Genomic DNA, 17,950 nt, shown 5'->3' on the forward strand with positions numbered 1-17,950 from the left:
ATAGATGCTTGTAACTTGTCAGGAAAACAGCATAAAATGAGATTAAGATTTAGGTTGAGTCCTGACTTCAGCACTTAGTAGTTTAGATAATTAATTTAAGCTCATTGAACCTCAGTGTACTCATCTTAAAAATGGAAAAACTAGTAGCTACCTTACAGAATTTTTTCCCACTTAAACCGTGTACCCAGCATAGTATATATCATTTAGCAGTCTCTAAACAAAATATCATCATCAGTGGCAATATTAATATTTTATATTATATTAAGCTTTTCAACAGAAGCTTAGGTGGAATATATTTACAGTGACTTGCTGGTTAAATTTAAGGTTACCCTATTTTACTGGACTTATTTGACACTATTTTTCTATGTCAGTTTTCTCATTTTATCCTTATTCTTACAGATTAAATAAATATCAGATGAAGAGATAAAATTATTTTTAAAAAATAAGGTTGAATCCAAATTACAGACATCTATTAGTAAGTTGTACTAAGCAGATAAGATTCTGATTTCTTCTTATTTGTCTTAAAAAAAAAAAAGGCAGGTTTGTTGTGTTTGTTGGCTTCAGAAAGTGAGATCCTGCAGTTGAGACAGGATAGAAATGGCTTTTAAAAACTAAATGAAATGAATAGTCTTTCAAAGAGGGAAAAAAGGGGACTTTTTCATGAGTCCCTGGAAACCAGCAAAAAAGCATCAGAATCGTTGTTTTCAGTAATAATTGTGATTACTTGGTTAAAATATCCGCACGAGAAGATTTCTACATTTTTTGTGCCTCTACAAGGAAAATTAGAACATACAGCATTGGGGCCATTTTGTTTCCAAGGCAGTCAATTATTAATACAGTATTTAGTATTTAATGAACTAAGCCTGTGTACGTGAAGCGCTGCAAGATCTTCGTACGGGCAGAGAACAGGTGCTGATATAAGCTTTGCCCGTATGTTTACCAGCTGATTAGTACCCATTAAAATGATAATAATCCAATAAAAATACTTTATATCTAGTGGAAGTAGCAAGTCCCCTAAGTGGTGGGAAATGACTTACTTTCCATTGCCATAGCAGTGATGGGACGTAAGTAACGAGGATCCGTGCCCGAGGCAGCCTGAAGAGTTTCAATTTCTTTGCCTTAGACTTTTCTCCCTATGTGTCCCTTTCTCCACATGTTGTCTCAGGCAGTCAGAACACTGCTTTTATTCATGGCTTCAAGGGAAGGGCTAACAGATACCGAAGCACCAGCATCCTTTTCAGCAATAGGAAAAGAAGCCAGACCCTTCGTAAACAATACCATTTTGTCTGCCTTAGGAAACTAGGTTAAGCTATGGGTGTACTGAAGGATCCAAGGAGTACTGACATGCTGGGGCTGCCAAGAGTGTACAAGGTCCCTGTGACGCTGAGAACAAAGAGTTCAGCAACATCCTGCATTGAGTCAGAGACCCTTATCAGAAGTTTATGTTTGAAATTCTCCACTGAGTAATACCCCCCCTGTAACTGCGCACGACCTCCCTAGCCAATGACTAACAGCCGCATCAGCTTCTGTATGATGCTTGCTCATCCTAGATAGCTACCCTATAAAAAGGAGCCATTTTAGAAGCTCGTGGCTGCAGTGCTCCAGTCTCTTCGGAGGCGTGGGTTGCCTGCAGTCCCTGCGCAGGTTTGGGGGGCTGCAGTGTTCCCCTGTGTGGGTTACCTGCAGTCCCTGAGCAGGTCTGCAATAAAACTTATAAAATTTACTTTGTGTCTGCTGTGGCCTATCTCGCTGGGATGTAACCATGGCTTTGGTTGTCCCAGAGAGTGCGAAGTATTTGCTAAGGAAACTCCGAGACTTCCCTAAACTGTCAGTTGCCAGGCAAATTCCTGATTTCAGGCTAGTCGTAGTCAAAATTGCGATGAATGTGAAGTCGCATCATCCCCAGCCACCCAGTTCTGACCACTCTATTCAGGACACGCACTTCTCCTTCTGTCTCCACTGAGCCTGGAACACTGGTCTTTTGCTCTCCTACCAACACTGAGCTCAGGAAGTTTTCAGGAATTTAGTTACACTGTAGGGAAGAGATTGAAAACTAAGGGCAATTTCCATTGTGACCAGGATCAAATCCCTGCAAACTGACAGATTAAAGGTCCCCGGGAGGAAATGTGATCAAGTACAGGTGATATAGGCTAATATGCATTTACCAGCCTCATTTACCTGTAAAGTTTATAGAACCCAAATACTATACAATGGAGTGTCTTCCCAAAAGCATTGATGGAAACATGGTAGAAAGAATAAATTTTGGAGGTAAAAATGTATTTTTTTATTCATTTATTTTAATAGTGATGAGAAGCTTATTGGAATCTAAGGTATGGAAAGGAGGCCTAGGAAGAAAAACTAGATGATTTTGGAAATAAGGATTTTGTGGAAACTGAACAAGAATGAAGCATCTCTGTACTAATATCAAAGTCTGGCCTTCATTTATGTGTTCTGCAACAATGAGATTGTGCAATATTTTGAATTGCTTAACACTTTCAATTAACATGAAGCCAAGAATGATTTAAGAACTGTTTTGGTAAATAGAAAGCTCCAAATTAATTTTTTTTAAAATCTACTTCTAAACAATAGGGACAGACTAGGGTTCATTTCAAAAGAACATATGGGCAGATGAATACCAAGTGCAGAGTAGCTATCGAAGGGAAAGGTCAGCAGGATTGCTCTGTTGACCAACCCCCTGTTTTTCTGGGCTGCTACAGGAAACAGACTTGAAGGACGAAGCCATAAGGTCACCTGGGGCTTGAGACTCAAGGTTGCGTTGCAAAAATCTCCAGGGTTCAAACTTTCTCTCCTGCAAAGGACACATTGTGAACTGGTTCCCGGATGTGTGAGGACAGACTTGTGTTGTTACACAAGTCACTGTGCTGGCAGAAAAGCACTGCTATTATTTGAAACTTCATGGATTTTCTTTGCCATGGCTGGCAACTTTTAACATTCAGGGGAAAAAAACTCTTGTTCTAACCAGTGGACTTGAAAATTGGATTGGGAACCAAAAAGATATAAATCCCAAGACTATAAATTGGCCACCTTTAGAAAAGCACATTTTAGAAAGTGGACTAATGACTCTTTTGTAATGAAATGTCTACCTTGAGCCCACAGGATAGTGAGCTGGTACTGAATTAATAGTTCTTAGAATAAACTTCTACCTGATCCCAGGGTAACAGCCTGAGCAGGAGGATGAGGAAATCTGGGATGACTATCGCAGGAACCGTGATCTAAAATTTGATCTGATCTTTTCAGGTAACCAATTCAAGTCTGAACTTTTATCTCTAATTTATAATTGTATTTGGCAGACTCATCCAATAAGTCTGCAAGGGGCTGTCTCTTTTTATCTGTCCAATACATTTGAGTGAAAAACAAATTACCATAGAATCCCAACAGTGATCAAAAAGCTCCAAAATTTCATTAAAGATAGAATTTTTGTTTCTTAGGAAAACCTGGGAAAAGTATTAGGATTTAATATGTGTAGACTGAGTTTAGGATACCTGAGATTGTTTGGGGAACTAATTTGAACAAGTGCTCTATGGATAACCTATGGAAAGAATAAGGAAGGGTAAAATCAAGTCCCCTGGATATGCTGGAGTGATGACTTCGCTACTTTATAACAGGTCTGAGGAGGAGTAAGGAACAGGAGGCATCTCTCCAGATTGTAGGAGCTCTCCTTGGGCCCAGGGAGAGCCAGTGGGTCTGTGCTATTCCTCAGTGCACAGTAAAGGACCTGGCCAGGGGCTGCAAGTAAAACCTTATAGGGTATAGTTACAATCTGCAGCTGACCCTTTATACAAGGCCAATATACCTACAGACCAGTCCGTGGTTGGTCCATAAATAAATATGCAACTGTGACCCTTAGGAAGTGAACTCTTCTGGGACCCATATTGCTAATTCAGTGACCTGGCTTCTGGATCTCTTGGCATTCATAATGGCTGGGCATCACTTCTGATTTCTTAAACCTTAACACTCCTGACTGACTTTTGATCTTGTGTACTTCTTCTGTCCTGGAATCTTTTGTAATTTTAGTTAAGCCCACTTTACTTCAGACTTAGAATCCAACCATTCTTAAAGAGGAGTTGCATGGATATGATATAGATTTTCCTTTCCAGTTCAACACAAGGTTTGGGGCAGTTTCTAGAGACAAGTTGGGTAACACAATGGCTTTCATTAGTGCTGAGTATCATACATTCCATAATTTGGCTCCTAAAGGTAATAAACGAAGGGTCCTGAGCTTTCCAGGAACCTGGACTAATTCTAAAGGCAAGAATTTATGGGGTCGCCTTTTCTTCAGGCCTGAAAGCCACCTGGAGCTATCTCTAGGATCAGAGCAGATAGAGCGTCATGATGGTGAGTCCTCTCAGTTAGAAGGGTCAGGCTGCTGTCACAATGCTAGTGAAACTTAGAAGTTAACTGTTCTTTCCACTAGACTTCTTGGGGCAAGACTTTGTAGCTCCCTGCAGTCTCCATAAAGAATCTTCCAGCCCACAATAGTGAACAAGGTAAAATTTTCTGAAGATTTTATCAGAAGCTACAGAGAGAACTTACATCAGACGTCCAACAGAGAATCATTTTCTTTCCTCTCTGTTATTCCATTATGTAGTATACAGGCATCTTTTATTGGGTTCCCATCTTCCCTGATTTACCATGCAGTTACCAAGGCTAGTCTGCCTTAAAAAGGCAATGGTGAGTTATACAACAAGAGAAACAAAACATTTCTATTACATCAGAATAATGTCCTTACAAAGAAGTGACCACTTCCGGGCACATGGCACCATTTACTCTTCTTTGCAGCCATGGGAGACAGGCATTATTCTCCATGGTTCATGAGAGAAAACTGAAGCCCAGAAAGCTTCATAGTTGGTTTACAACAAGAGGTGAAATAAAGACTAAATCACATGTCTCCTGGTCAGGGTGACTTTTGTACCCCACAGGGAACCAAGCACTCTTGAACACGACATCAAATGGGAGGGATGAGATTATTGGCCTTTTGTTATAATCCTAATCACAAAAAGATAATAGATTTTGACAGGATGAGTTGGGAAGCCTCAATTCAATCCAGTTTGTCAGCCTTCCTGGAAAGGGTGTGTTCTGAGAAAGGAAGTTGTTGAGTAGATAAAATATATTATGCTCACTTTGTTTAAGATGGCGCTGCCCACATGGAAGCCCATTGCCCAGGTGATATTAATGTGTGTTGGGGGCAGGCTGTGGGCAGACAGGATCCTTGTAACCTGGGGCTTGGTTTTAGGACTAAGCCTTTCCCATGCTTTTTGATGTGGGGTGGTACAATCCCATCATGCCTCAGATAAGTGACTTTGTATTAGAGACTTCCCTATTTTGTATATTAGATTAATGGTTTTGATTTCTGCACTATAAAGTGGGGCAGACTGGAAGCTTGCTCTCTCGGTTCCCTGAGATTAGCATTAGAGGAGAGAACAGAGAGGAGAGCAAAGAGAGGCACATGGAGGAGGCCAGGAGAAGCAGCCAAGATGGTGGAGTGTTGAAGGAGAAGCCAGTTTGTGCAGAGTTTGTGCAGAGAGAAGGAGATGGGGAACAGAAGTGAATAAGGCTAGTGAGCTAGAAACCTTTGATTCTAGGAAACTCGAACAAGTCAGTAGCTTTGTGAGCACTGAATGAGTAGCTTTTGGAGCCCAGTGTGTGTTTTTACTTGCCCACTGGGTGCAAGCTAGGATTAAAGTTAATGGCCCACCAGTTCTTGGCTCCATTGTTTCATTACCGTCTGTCTGAATCTAATGCGAACCTGCATGGGCCAGGCGGCTGTGATGGTGGCCGTGGCAACGGGCTTTACAGAAGTGAAGCAGCCAAAGAACATCAGGGACTCTTGGTTAGGAGATGAAAGGAGAGCCTTCACACAGGAATTTTTCTACAGCTTTCTTATTTTGCTCAACTCATTTTGTCAGCAGGGGTTCACAACAATAACATGCATATGCCTTAAGAGAGACAAAGCAGAAGATTAAGCAAGAAACCCAGTTATTTTATTGCCCTAAGACATTATTCATTTTTTGACACATTATGTTTTTAATTAAAATTGCATGTGAGTTAATTAAAATATTCACTCAGGCACTTTTTTCTCTCTTCTTGCATGGGTTTCGTGTTACTCTTTTAGCTTTTTGGTAAAATTCACTTTATTTTTTTATTACTAAATTTTTAAATTTATTATGTTAACATAAATTCAAGTGTCCTACTCAATATAACAACTTCACCACCCAACAATGTACCCCCCTGTGTGACCAGTAACCCCAGCCACCATCACAGATGCCTGACCTGTGCAGGTTCACATTTGATTTGGACAGACAGTAATGAAACAATGGAGCCAAGAACTGGTAGGCCATTAGCTTTAATCCTAGCTCGCACCCAGCAGGCAAGAAATACATACAGTGGGAAAACACTTCCCTTTCCATTCAGGGCTCCCAAAGCCACTGACTTATCCGAGTTTCCTAGAATCAAAGGTTTTTTACCTCACCAGCCTTATTCACCTCTGTTCCCCATTTCCTTCTCTCTGCACAAACTCTGTACCAATTGGCTTCTCCTTCAGCACTCCATCATCTTGACTGCCTCTCCTTGCAATGCTAATTTCAGGAATGGAGCGAGAAAGCCCCTGGTCTGCCCCATTTTATAGTGTAGAAATCAAAACCTTTAAGCCAATATACAAATAAAGAAATCTCCGATACAAAGTCACTTATCTGAGGCATAAATGGGATTCCTCATAAGAGTGCACCACCCCACATATGCAACAGTCAAGAGTGTGGGGAAAAGCTTAGTTTTGAAAAGATCTTAGTATTAAAAGGGTAGGAAAGGCTTAGTCTTAAAACTAAGCCTTACCAGGCATCCCCAAACTAAGGCCTGCTGGCCGCATGCAGCCCCCTGAGGCCATTTATCTCCCCCCCCCTGCACTTCCGGAAGGGGCACCTCTTTCATTGGTGGTCAGTGAGAGGAGCACTGTATGTGGTGGCCTTCCAATGGTCTGAGGGACAGTGAACTGGCCCCCTGTGTAAAAAGTTTGGGAACCCCTGCTTAGGCTATAATGACTTTGCCGGCTTACAGCCTGTCTCCCACACCCAATGCAAACTATAAGCGAGTGTTGGGCAGATAAAATGTATTATGCTCACTTTGTTAAAGATGGAGGCCGTCGCCCAGGTGATATTAATGTGTGTTGAGAATCCTTGTAGCCTGGGGCTTGGTTTTGGGATTAAGCCTTTCCCACCCTTTTTGATGTGGGCTGGTACAATCCAATCATGCCTCAGAGAAGTGACTTTGTATTAGAGACTTCCCTATTTTATATATTGGATTAGAGGTTGTGAAGCTACACTATAAAATGAGGGTAGAACGAGAGCTTAAGCTCTTGGTTCCTGAGGTTAGCATGAGAGAGCAGAGAGAGTAGAGCCAGCAGCGGAAGGAGGCCATGTGGAGGAGGCCAGGAAAAGCAGCCAAGATGGCGGAGTGCTGAGTGAGATGCCAGTTTGTACAGAGTTTGTATCTGGGATAAGGAAGGAGATGGGGAACTGAGGAGAATAAGGCTGGTGAGCTAGAAACCTTTGATTCTAGGAAACTCGGATAAGTCAGTGGCTTTGTGAGCACTGAATGTGATTGGGTTTTGGAGCCCAGTGTATGTTTTTACTTGCCCGCTGGGTGCAAGCTAGGATTAAAGACTATGGCCCACCAGTTTGTGACTCCGTTGTTTCTTTACCGACTGTCCGAATCCAATGCGAACCTGCATGGGCTGGGCTGCTCTGATGGTGGCTCTGGCCCTGACTGTTGGCTTTACAGCAAGCAAACATATATATCATATTTGCAAACTTATTTGACAAACACCCCCATTACACCCCCTTTGCCCCTCTCCCTGATTCCCTCCCTCCTTCCCTCTAGGACTTGTATATATGATTTCACTAATCCCTTCATCTTCTCTGATCCCATCCCCTCATTCCTCGTCCCTCAAACAACTGTTTCTCTGCTTCCTATTACCCTGCCTCTGCCTTCATTCCATTCCGCAGTTCACTGTGTTCATTGTATTCCACATATAAGTGAGATCATATGATATTTTTCTTTCTCTACCTGACTTATTTCACTTAGCATAATAATCTCCAGGTCCATCCATGCCATAGCAAAAGGTAATGAAATTCACTTTCATTTTAACTCTGCTGTCTTTACCATCTGCTACTTGAACAGAGTCTGTATATTAAACTAACTAAAAAAAAAATCTAATTTTAAAAACTTATCCTTAATTGACCAGAGAAAAGGGAGGTTACCAGAGGTAGAATCATTATGGCTCCTGTATTCTTCCTTGCTTAATTAATAAAGAACATGAAATTGGCATTAACAGAAAGTATATTGAAAAAGGTCAAATAAGTTTGCAAATATGCTGTATATGTTTGCTTACTTATAGTTTGCATTGGGTTTGAGGGACAGGCTGTAAGCAGGCAGGATCCTTATAGCCTAAGGCTTAGTTTTAAGACTAAGCTTTTTCCCACACCCTTTACTGTTGCATAATAAGGGGTGGTGCACTCTCATGAGGAATCCCATTATGCCTCAGATAAGTGACTTTGTATCAAAGACTTCCTTGTTTGTATACTGGATTAAAGGTTTGGATTTCTACACTGTAAAATGGGGCAGAGCAGCCCATGCTGGAGGGGAGCAGAGAAAAGCCACGTGGAGGAGAGGAGAAGCAGCCAAGATGGCGGAGTGCTGAAGGAGAAGCCAGTTTGTGCAGAGTTTGTGCAGAGAAAAGGAGATGGGGAACAGAGGTGAATAAGGCTGGTGAGGTAAAACCTTTGATTCTAGGAAACTCGGATAAGTCAGTGGCTTTGGGAGCCCTGAATGGAAAGGGAAGTGTTTTTCCATTGTGTGTATTTCTTGCCTGCTGGGTGCGAGCTAGGATTAAAGCTAATGTCCCACCAGTTCTTGTCTTCATTGTTTTATTACCGTCTGTCGGAATCAAATGCAAACCTGCATGGGCTAGGCAGCTGTGATGGTGGCCGTGGCTACTGGCTTTACAAGGCCCCTGATTTTTCTCTTGATAAACCTGTTGATCCCTCTACAGTCCTTTGTTCTGGAAAGGAACATTGCTTATTGCATCTATGATTCTGTAACCCCAGCCTTGCCCTTATTACAGCTGATTGATCAGCCTTTGGTAGATGTTAGGCAGATAAAATATATTATGCTCACTTTGTTAAAGATGGCGCTGCCCACGTGGAAGCCCATCGCCCAGGTGATGATATTAGTTGCTCTTCTTGCTTGGGATGGGCGTGATTATATTAATTTGTGTTGTGGGCTTGCTGTGGGCAGGCAGGATCCTTGTAGCCTGGGGCTTAGTTTTAGGACTAAACCTTTCCCACATTTTTTGATGTTTGATGGTGCACTCTCATGTGGAATCCCATTATGCCTCAGATAAGTGACTTTGTATCAGAAACTTTCTTGTTTGTATGTTGGATTAAAGGTTTGGATTTCTACACTATAAAATGGGGCAGACCGGAGCTCTCTCTCGGTTCCTGAGATTAGTATTAGAGGACAGAGCAGAGAAAGATCACATGGAGGAGAGGAGAAGCAGCCAAAATGGTGGAGTGCTGAGAGAGAAGCCAGTTTGTGCAGAGAGAAGGAGATGAGGAACAGAGGTGAATAAGGCTAGTGAGCTAGAAACCTTTGATTCTAGGAAACTTGGATAAGTCAGTAGCTTTGTGAGCACTGAATGAGTGGGTTTTGGAGCTCAGTGTGTATTTTTACTTGCCCACTGGGCACAAGCTAGGATTAAAGGAATGGCCCACCAGTTCTTGGCTCCATTGTTTCATTACTGTCTGTCTGAATCTAATGCGAACCGGCATGGGCCAGGCAGCTGTGATGGTGGCCGTGGCTACTGGCTTTACACCTCATCAGCACAGCATCTTACTGTTATTTTTCCCATTTTAAAATACTTTGTTGATTTTTGCCTCTCCAGCTACCATCCCAGTGTTCTTCCCTGAGTTGATGAAACTTGCAGAACTTGTGCTTCCTCTTCCGCTCCTCTCCTTCTCTTGAATCAACTCCAGTCAAGCTTTGGCCCCTGCCTACTCTATCAAAACTCTTCTTATCAAGTCCTTAGTGATCTTTATGTTTCTAAAACTAATGGTCAGTTGTTAGTCTCTTTACATTTCACTAATCAGCAGCATTAGCAGAGTTGAGCACTTCTTCCTCTGTGATATACAGGGTGGGGCAAAAGTAGGTCTGCAGTTCATATGGAAAATAACACAATAATTAATAAACTCTGTGCTTTGTATACTCGCAACTATAAATCTACTTTTGCCCCAGCCTGCACCTTCATCATTTGGTTTCCAGGACATCATATTCTCTTGCTTTTACCATTTCACTCATTCACCTTCTTAGTCATCTTTGCTCTTATTCTTGATGTCCCTTACCTCCTAATTTTATGGTTCCCCAGGATTTAGTTCTTAATTTTATTATTTCTACTTACAGTCTCATACCTGGTGATATCATTGAATTTTATGGTTTTAAATATAATTTTTATGCAAATGACTCCCAAGTTTATATTTCTAGGTCAGACATATCTTCTAAAATGCAGACCTCTGTATTTATCTGACAGCTAGTTATCTTTATTTGAATATTTATTAGGAATCTGATACCTCAATCTAAAATTCCAGTCTTGGTATTTTTTTCCAGTAAGTAGCCTTATCTATGCCCTTCTCGATCTCATTTGTGGGCAGCTCTATCTTTCTAGTATCTCAGCCCCAAAACTTCGAGTTATCTAAGATTCCTCTTTGTTGTTCTTTCATGCTTACAATCATTGCTTTATAAGACTTTATGCCCTTTACTTTGAAAATATTTACCCAGAATCTGACAACTTCTTGTTGTCTCTACAGTCACCACATTTGTACATTGATCATGATGACTGTAAGAGCCTTATCATTGGTTTCTCTGCTTCCTTGTTGGTGCCTCTACTATCCATTTACAACAGAGCAGCAGGAGTGTCTCTTTTAAAATATAAGTTACACTATATCATTCTCTGCTATAATTCTTGCAAAGGCTTCCCATTCTACTCAGAATAGCAGTCAAAGTCCTTATAATGGTTAACAAGTGTCTCACATAGTTCTCTGAGTTTTAGATAGTAACTTCTCTGCAGAGTCTTTAAAACTTCAAATACACCCCACTATTCCCTTAGCTATCCTCTTAGATATTCACATGCTAATTTATTTAAATCATTGTTCAAAAGTCACATTTTTTAATATCTACCCTGACCACCTGTTTAAAATTGCAATCTCCTATTTCCTGATGCCTTATAACCTGTTTCCTTTTGTTTACTATAGAGCTTATCTTCTAACCTACAAGATAATTTACATTTTTATGAATTTCTTCTGTTTTCATTCTGTTGTCTCCCACATATGTAAATATTATCTCCCCCCAAAATAAAGGCTTTTGTATTTTTTTACATTAATATTTCCAAGTAATTAGAACAATATTCCTGGTATATAATAGGTGCATAATCAATATTTGTTGGATGGTTGAAGAAACGCTCTTAAGCTGAGAAAGCAGAGATGACTAGAACTTGCATGGATGAGTGTATGAGAAAGAGGCCCAAAACCCAAATAGGGATTTTCTTAAATCGTCTGCCAAACTCTAAGCTGTAACATGTATATATAAGATGAGACACCATGAACCAGAAGAAACAACAAATACTAGGAAAAAAATAACTACTTCAGATCAATAAGCTAGAAAATTACCCAAGCTTACACATGATTGTCCCAACCAACCAGAATGAAGAGTTCCTTGAATACCAGGTAAAGTCAACAGAGATCCCACCAGTCATGCATTAAGAGTAGTGCCAAACTAGCACATGAGAAAAGGCTACTTTTTAAAAAATTTATTTATTAAATTTAATTCAGTGACATTGATAAATCAGGGTACATTTGTTGAGAGAAAACATCTCCAGATTATTTTAACATTTGATTGTGCTGTATACCCCTCGCCCAAAGTCAAATTGTCTTCTGTCACTGTCTATCTGATTTTCTTTGCGCCCCTCCCCTCTCCCAACCCCTCTCTCCTTTCTCTCCCCATCCCCCCTCCCCCCACCCCCGTACCCCTGTTGCCATCACATTCTTGTTCATATCTCTGAGTCTCATTTTTATGTCTCATCTATGTATGGATTCATATAGTTCTTAGTTTTTTCTGATTTACTTATTTCACTCCGTATAATGTTATCAAGGTCAATCCATGTTATTGTAAATGATCCGATGTCATCATTTCTTATGGCTGAGTAGTATTCCATAGTATATATGTACCAAAGCTTTTTAATCCACTTGTCCTCTGATGGACACTTGGGCTGTTTCCAGATCTTCGCTATTGTGAACAATGCTGCCACAAACATGGGGGTGCATTTCTCCTTTTGGAGCCGTTCTATGGTGTTCTTGGGGTATATTCCTAAAAGTGGGATAGCTGGGTCAAAAGGCAGTTCGATTTTCATTTTTTTGAGGAATCTCCATACTGTTTTCTACAGTGGCTACACCAGTCTGTATTCCCACCAGCAGTGCAGGAGGGTTCCCTTTTCTCCACATCCTCGCCAGCACTTATTCTGTGTTGTTTTGTTGATGAGCACCATTCTGACTGGTGTGAGGTGATATCTCATTGTGGTTTGAATTTGCATTTCTCTAATGATTAATGATGTTGAGCATTTTTTCATATGCCTATTGGCCATCTGTATGTCCTCTTTAGAGAAGTGTCTATTCATTTCTTTTGCCCATTTTTTGATTGAATAGTTTGTTTTCCTGGTGTGAGATTTACAAGTTCTTTATAAATTTTGGATGGCCTGACCAGACGGTGGCGCAGTGGATAGAGCGTCGGACTGGGATGCCGAGGACCCAGGTTCGAGACCCCGAGGTCGCCAGCTTGAGCGTGGGCTCATCTGGTTTGAGCAAAAGCCCACCAGCTTGAATCCAAGGTCACTGGCTCGAGCAAGGGGTTACTGGGTCTGCTGAGGGCCCACGGTCAAGGCACATATGAGAAAGCAATCAATGAACAACTAAGGTGTTGCAATGCGCAATGAAAAACTAATGATTGATGCTTCTCATCTCTCTCCATTCCTGTCTGTCTGTCCCTGTCTATCCCTTTCTCTAACTCACTCTCTGTCTCTGTAAAAAAAAAAAAAAAGTTATAAATTTTGGTTATTAACCCCTTATCAGACGTATTGTCAAATATGTTCTCCCATTATGTAGTTTGTCTTTTTATTCTGTTCTTATTGTCTTTAGCTGTGCAAAAGCTTTTTAGTTTGATATAGTCCTATTTGTTTATCCTGTCTTTTATTTCACTTCCCCGTGGATATAAATCAGCAAATATATTGCTGTGAGAGATGTTGGAGAGCTTACTGCCTATGTTTTCTTCTAAGATGCGTTTCACGGCCTACATTTAAGTCTTTTATCCATTTTGAGTTTATTTTTGTGAGTGGTGTAAGCTGGTGATCTAGTTTCATTTTTTTGCAGGTAGCTGTCCAATTTTCCCAACACCATTTGTTAAAGAGGCTATCTTTACTCCATTGTATTTCCTTACCTCCTTTGTCAAATATCAGTTGTCCATAAAACTGTGGGTTTATTTCTGGGTTCTCTGTTCTGTTCCATTGATCTATGTGCCTGTTCTTATGCCAGTACCAGGCTGTTTTGAGTACAATGGCCTTGTAGTATAACTTGATATCAGGAAGTGTGATACTTCGCACTTTATTCTTCTTTTTTAAGATTGCTGAGGCTATTCGTGTTCTTTTTTGGTTCCATATAAATTTTTGGAATATGTGATCTATATCATTGAAGTATGTCATTGGTATTTTAATTGGTATTACATTGAATTTATAGATTGCTTTGGGTAATATAGACATTTTAATGATGTTTATTCTTCCTAACCATGAGCACGGTATATGCTTCCACTTGTCTGTATCTTCCTTGATTTCTTTTATCAATGCTTTGTAATTTTCCAAGTACAAGTCTTTAGTCTCCTTGGTTAAACTTACTCCTAGGTACTTTATTTTTTTGGTTGTAATTGTGAAGGGGATTCTTTCCTTAATTTCTCTTTCTGACTGTTCATTATTGGCATATAAAAATGCCTCTGATTGCTGAGTATAGATTTTATATCCTGCCACTTTGCTGAATTCATTTATCAGGCACAGTAATTTTTTGACTGAGACTTTAGGGTTTTCTATATACAATATCATATCATCTGCAAATAATGATGGTTTTACTTCTTCTTTTCCAACTTGAATGCCTTTTATTTCTTCTTCTTGTCTGATTGCTGTGGCTAGGACTTCCAGAACTATATTGAATAAGAGTGGTGAAAGGGGGCATGCCTGCCTTGTTCCTGATCTTAGGGGATTGCTTTTAATTTTTGCCCATTGAGTATGATGTTGGGTGTGGGTTTGTCATAGATGGCTTTTATCATGTTGAGGTATGTTCCCTGTACTCCCACTTTGCTGAGAGTTTTGATCATGAATGAATGCTGGATTTTATCAAATGCTTTTTCTGCATCTATTGAAATTATCATATGGTTTTTCTCCTTCTTTTTGTTTATGTGATGAATCACATTGATTGATTTACAAATATTGTACCAGTCTTGCCTCCCCTCAATAAATCCCACTTGATCATGGTTTATAATTTTTTCCATATATTGTTGGATCTGGTTTGCTAATATTTTGTTGAGGATTTTAGCATCTATATTCATCAGAGATATTGGCCTATAATTTTCTTTCTTTGTGTTGTCTTTGCCTCGTTCTGGAATCAGAATTATGCTCGCCTCATAAAAGGAGCTTGGAAGTCTTCCTTCCTCTTGAATTTTTTGAAATAGTTTGAGAAGGATAGGAGTTAGTTCTCCTTTGAATATTTGGCAGAATTCAGTTGTAAAGCCATCAGGCCACAAACTCTTCTTTTTGGGAAGTTTTTTGATAACTGTTTCAATCTTATTTGGTGTAATTGGTCTGTTTAGGTTTTCTGATTCTTCCAGCTTGATTTTTGGAAGATTGTATGTTTCAAGGAATTTGTCCATTTCATCTAGGTTGTCTAGTTTTTTGACATACAGTTCTTCATAGTGTTTTCTTACAATATTTTGTATTTCTGTTGTGTCAGTTGTTATTTCTCCACTCTCATTTCTAATTTTATTTATTTGAATCGTCTCTCTCTTTTTCTTGGTGAGTCTAATTAAAGGTTCATCAATCTTGTTTACCTTTTCAAAGAACCAGCTTCTAGTTTCATTGATCCTCTGTATTGTTTCTTTAGCCACTATGTCATTTACTTATGCTCTGATGTTTATTATTTCCTTCCTTCTACTACATTTGGGCTTTATTTGCTGTTCTTTTTCTAGTTCTTTTAGATGTAGGGTTAAGTTGTTTATTTGAGCTTTTTCTGGCTTCTTAAACTGTGCCTGTAGTGCTATGAACTTCCCTCTCAGTACTGCTTTTGCTGTGTCCCATAAATTTTGAGTTGTTGTATGCTCATTGTCATTTGTTTCTAGGAATTTTTTTATTTCTTCTTTGATCTCATTCTTAATCCATTTGTTATTTAACAACCTGCTATTTAGTTTCCATGTGTTTCAGAATTTTTGAGCTTTTCTGTTGTGGTTCATTTCTAGTTTCATGCCGTTGTGATCAGAGAAAGTGCTTGATATGATTTCAATCTTCTTAAATTTGTTGAGACCACTTTTGTGCCCTAACATGTGGTCTATCCTAGAGAATGTATCATGAGCACTTGAAAAGAATGTATATTCTGCTGCTTTAGGGTGAAAGGTTCTGAAGATATCTATTACATTGAGTTGATCTAGTGTGTCCTTTAAGTCTGCTGTTTCTTTGTTAATTTTCTTTCTTGAGGATCTATCTAGTGATGTTAGTGGGGTATTGAAATCCCCTACTATTATAGTATTGCTGTTGATCTCGCCCTTTAAATCCATCAAAGTCTGCTTTATATTGTATATTTAGGTGCTCCGATATTAGGTGCATAGATGTTTATAATAGTTATATCTTCCTGTTGGATTACTCCCTTTATCATTATGTAGTGTCCTTCTTTATCTCTTACTATATCCTTTGATTTATAGTCCAATTTGTCTGATATAAGTATTGCTACCCCAGCTTTTTTTTCATTTCCATTTGCATGAAATCTTTTTTTCCATCCTTTTACCTTCAATCTATGTGTATCTTTTGTTCTAATGTGTGTCTCTTGTAGACAGCATATGTACGGGTCCTGTTTTTTTTATCCACACAGCTACCCTATGTCTTTTGATTGAATCATTTAATCCATTTACATTTATGATTATTATTGATATGTAGTTGTTTATTGCCATTTTATTCTTTAAAGTTGTATTCCTTTTTTGCTATATTCTTTTCCCACTTTGATCTGTTTACAACAGGCCCCTTAACATTTCCTGCAGCATTGGTTTGGTTGTAATGAATTCTTTGAGTTGTTTTTTGTCTGGGAAGCTTTTTATTTGTCCTTTGATTTTAAATGATAGCCTTGCTGGATAAAGTAGCCTTGGTTGTAGGTTCTTGTTCTGCATTACTTTGAATATTTCTTGCCATTCCCTTCTGGCCTCAAGTGTTTCTGTTGAGAAGTCAGATGTCATCCTTATGGGGGCTCCTTTGTAGGTGGTAGCTTTTTTTCTCTTGCAGCTTTTAATATTTTCTCTTTATCACTTAGCTTTCGTATTTTAATTATGATATGTCTTTGTGTAGATTTCTTTGGGTTTCTCTTTAATGGAGTCCTCTGTGCTTCTTGAACTTATGAGAGTTTCTCCTGCATTAATTTAGGGAAGTTTTCAGCTATGATATGTTTGAACAAAGTCTCTATCCCTTGTTCTTTTTCTTCTTCTTCAGGAACCCCTATGATGCGGATGTTATTTCTCTTCACATTGTCACAAAACTCTCTAAGAGTTTCCTCAGACTTTTTGAGTCTCTTTTCTTTTTTCTTCTCTGCTTTCATGCCTTCATTCCAGTTGTCCTCCAACTCGCTGATTCGATCCTCAGCTCTATCTATCCTGTTTTTAATTCCTTCCATTGTGGTCTTTATTTCTGATATTGTATTTGTCATCTCTGACTGATTCTTTTTTATAGTTGCTATTTCTTTATTTAGGTGTTCATATTGACCATCCATTGTTGTTCTAAGATCCCTAAGCATCCTTACAATCATTATTTTGAACTCCACATCTGGAAGTTTGATTATTTCCATATCACTCAGTTCATCCCTGAAGGTGTCTGTCATGGTTTCATTTGGATTGCACTTTTTTGTCTTCTCATTGTCTGTGTTTGGGTGTTTTATTTGTAGAGTTGGTTGAGTCTAGGCTTGGTGTTTTGTGCCTCCAGTTTTCAGTTGTGTTATTTCTAGGTCTTCTTGGGTTGGTATCAGCTATTATTTGTAATCCACTTTCGGATTTGGGCAGCTTTGAAGTCTTGCTTTGTTTGTTTTCTTAACAGGTGATAGTGTTGTTTACTGATCTCAGCAGAGGGCTTCCTTGAAACTGTATCCAGAAATGTGATGGGTGTAACCTGAGACTCTGAAGGCCTCTACCATGGACTAATCTCTCTGGGGGCAGGGTGTTTTCTCAGCTTCAGTAGGGAGAGGTGTATCTCAGATCTCCATGGAGACCTGAGTTACTGCCCCTCCTCCCCACTTCTTGTTTTCAGCTGTGTCTTGTTGCACTGATTGGAGCTGGAGAGATGTCTAGAGATCTCTGATCCAGAAGCAATTCAGTTTTGTGGAAGGGTCAGTCCCTCTCCCAGCTATGGCCGCCTCCAGCATGGATGAGTCAGCTTTTTTAGATCATCTCCTGCATTCCTTAGCCCCTCTCAGTCTGTCCCTCTCTCTCTCCTTTCCACTTGGGAGATTAGCTGGTCTTTTCAACACACCTCACTCCCTGGTCACCAGGCAAGTGGCTGTGAGCACTATTTTCTACTCTTTTCCCTGAAGTGAGATCCCCTCTGGGC

Source organism: Saccopteryx bilineata, chromosome 3 (genome assembly GCF_036850765.1).
Source record: "Saccopteryx bilineata isolate mSacBil1 chromosome 3, mSacBil1_pri_phased_curated, whole genome shotgun sequence".
Taxonomy (NCBI): domain Eukaryota; kingdom Metazoa; phylum Chordata; class Mammalia; order Chiroptera; family Emballonuridae; genus Saccopteryx; species Saccopteryx bilineata.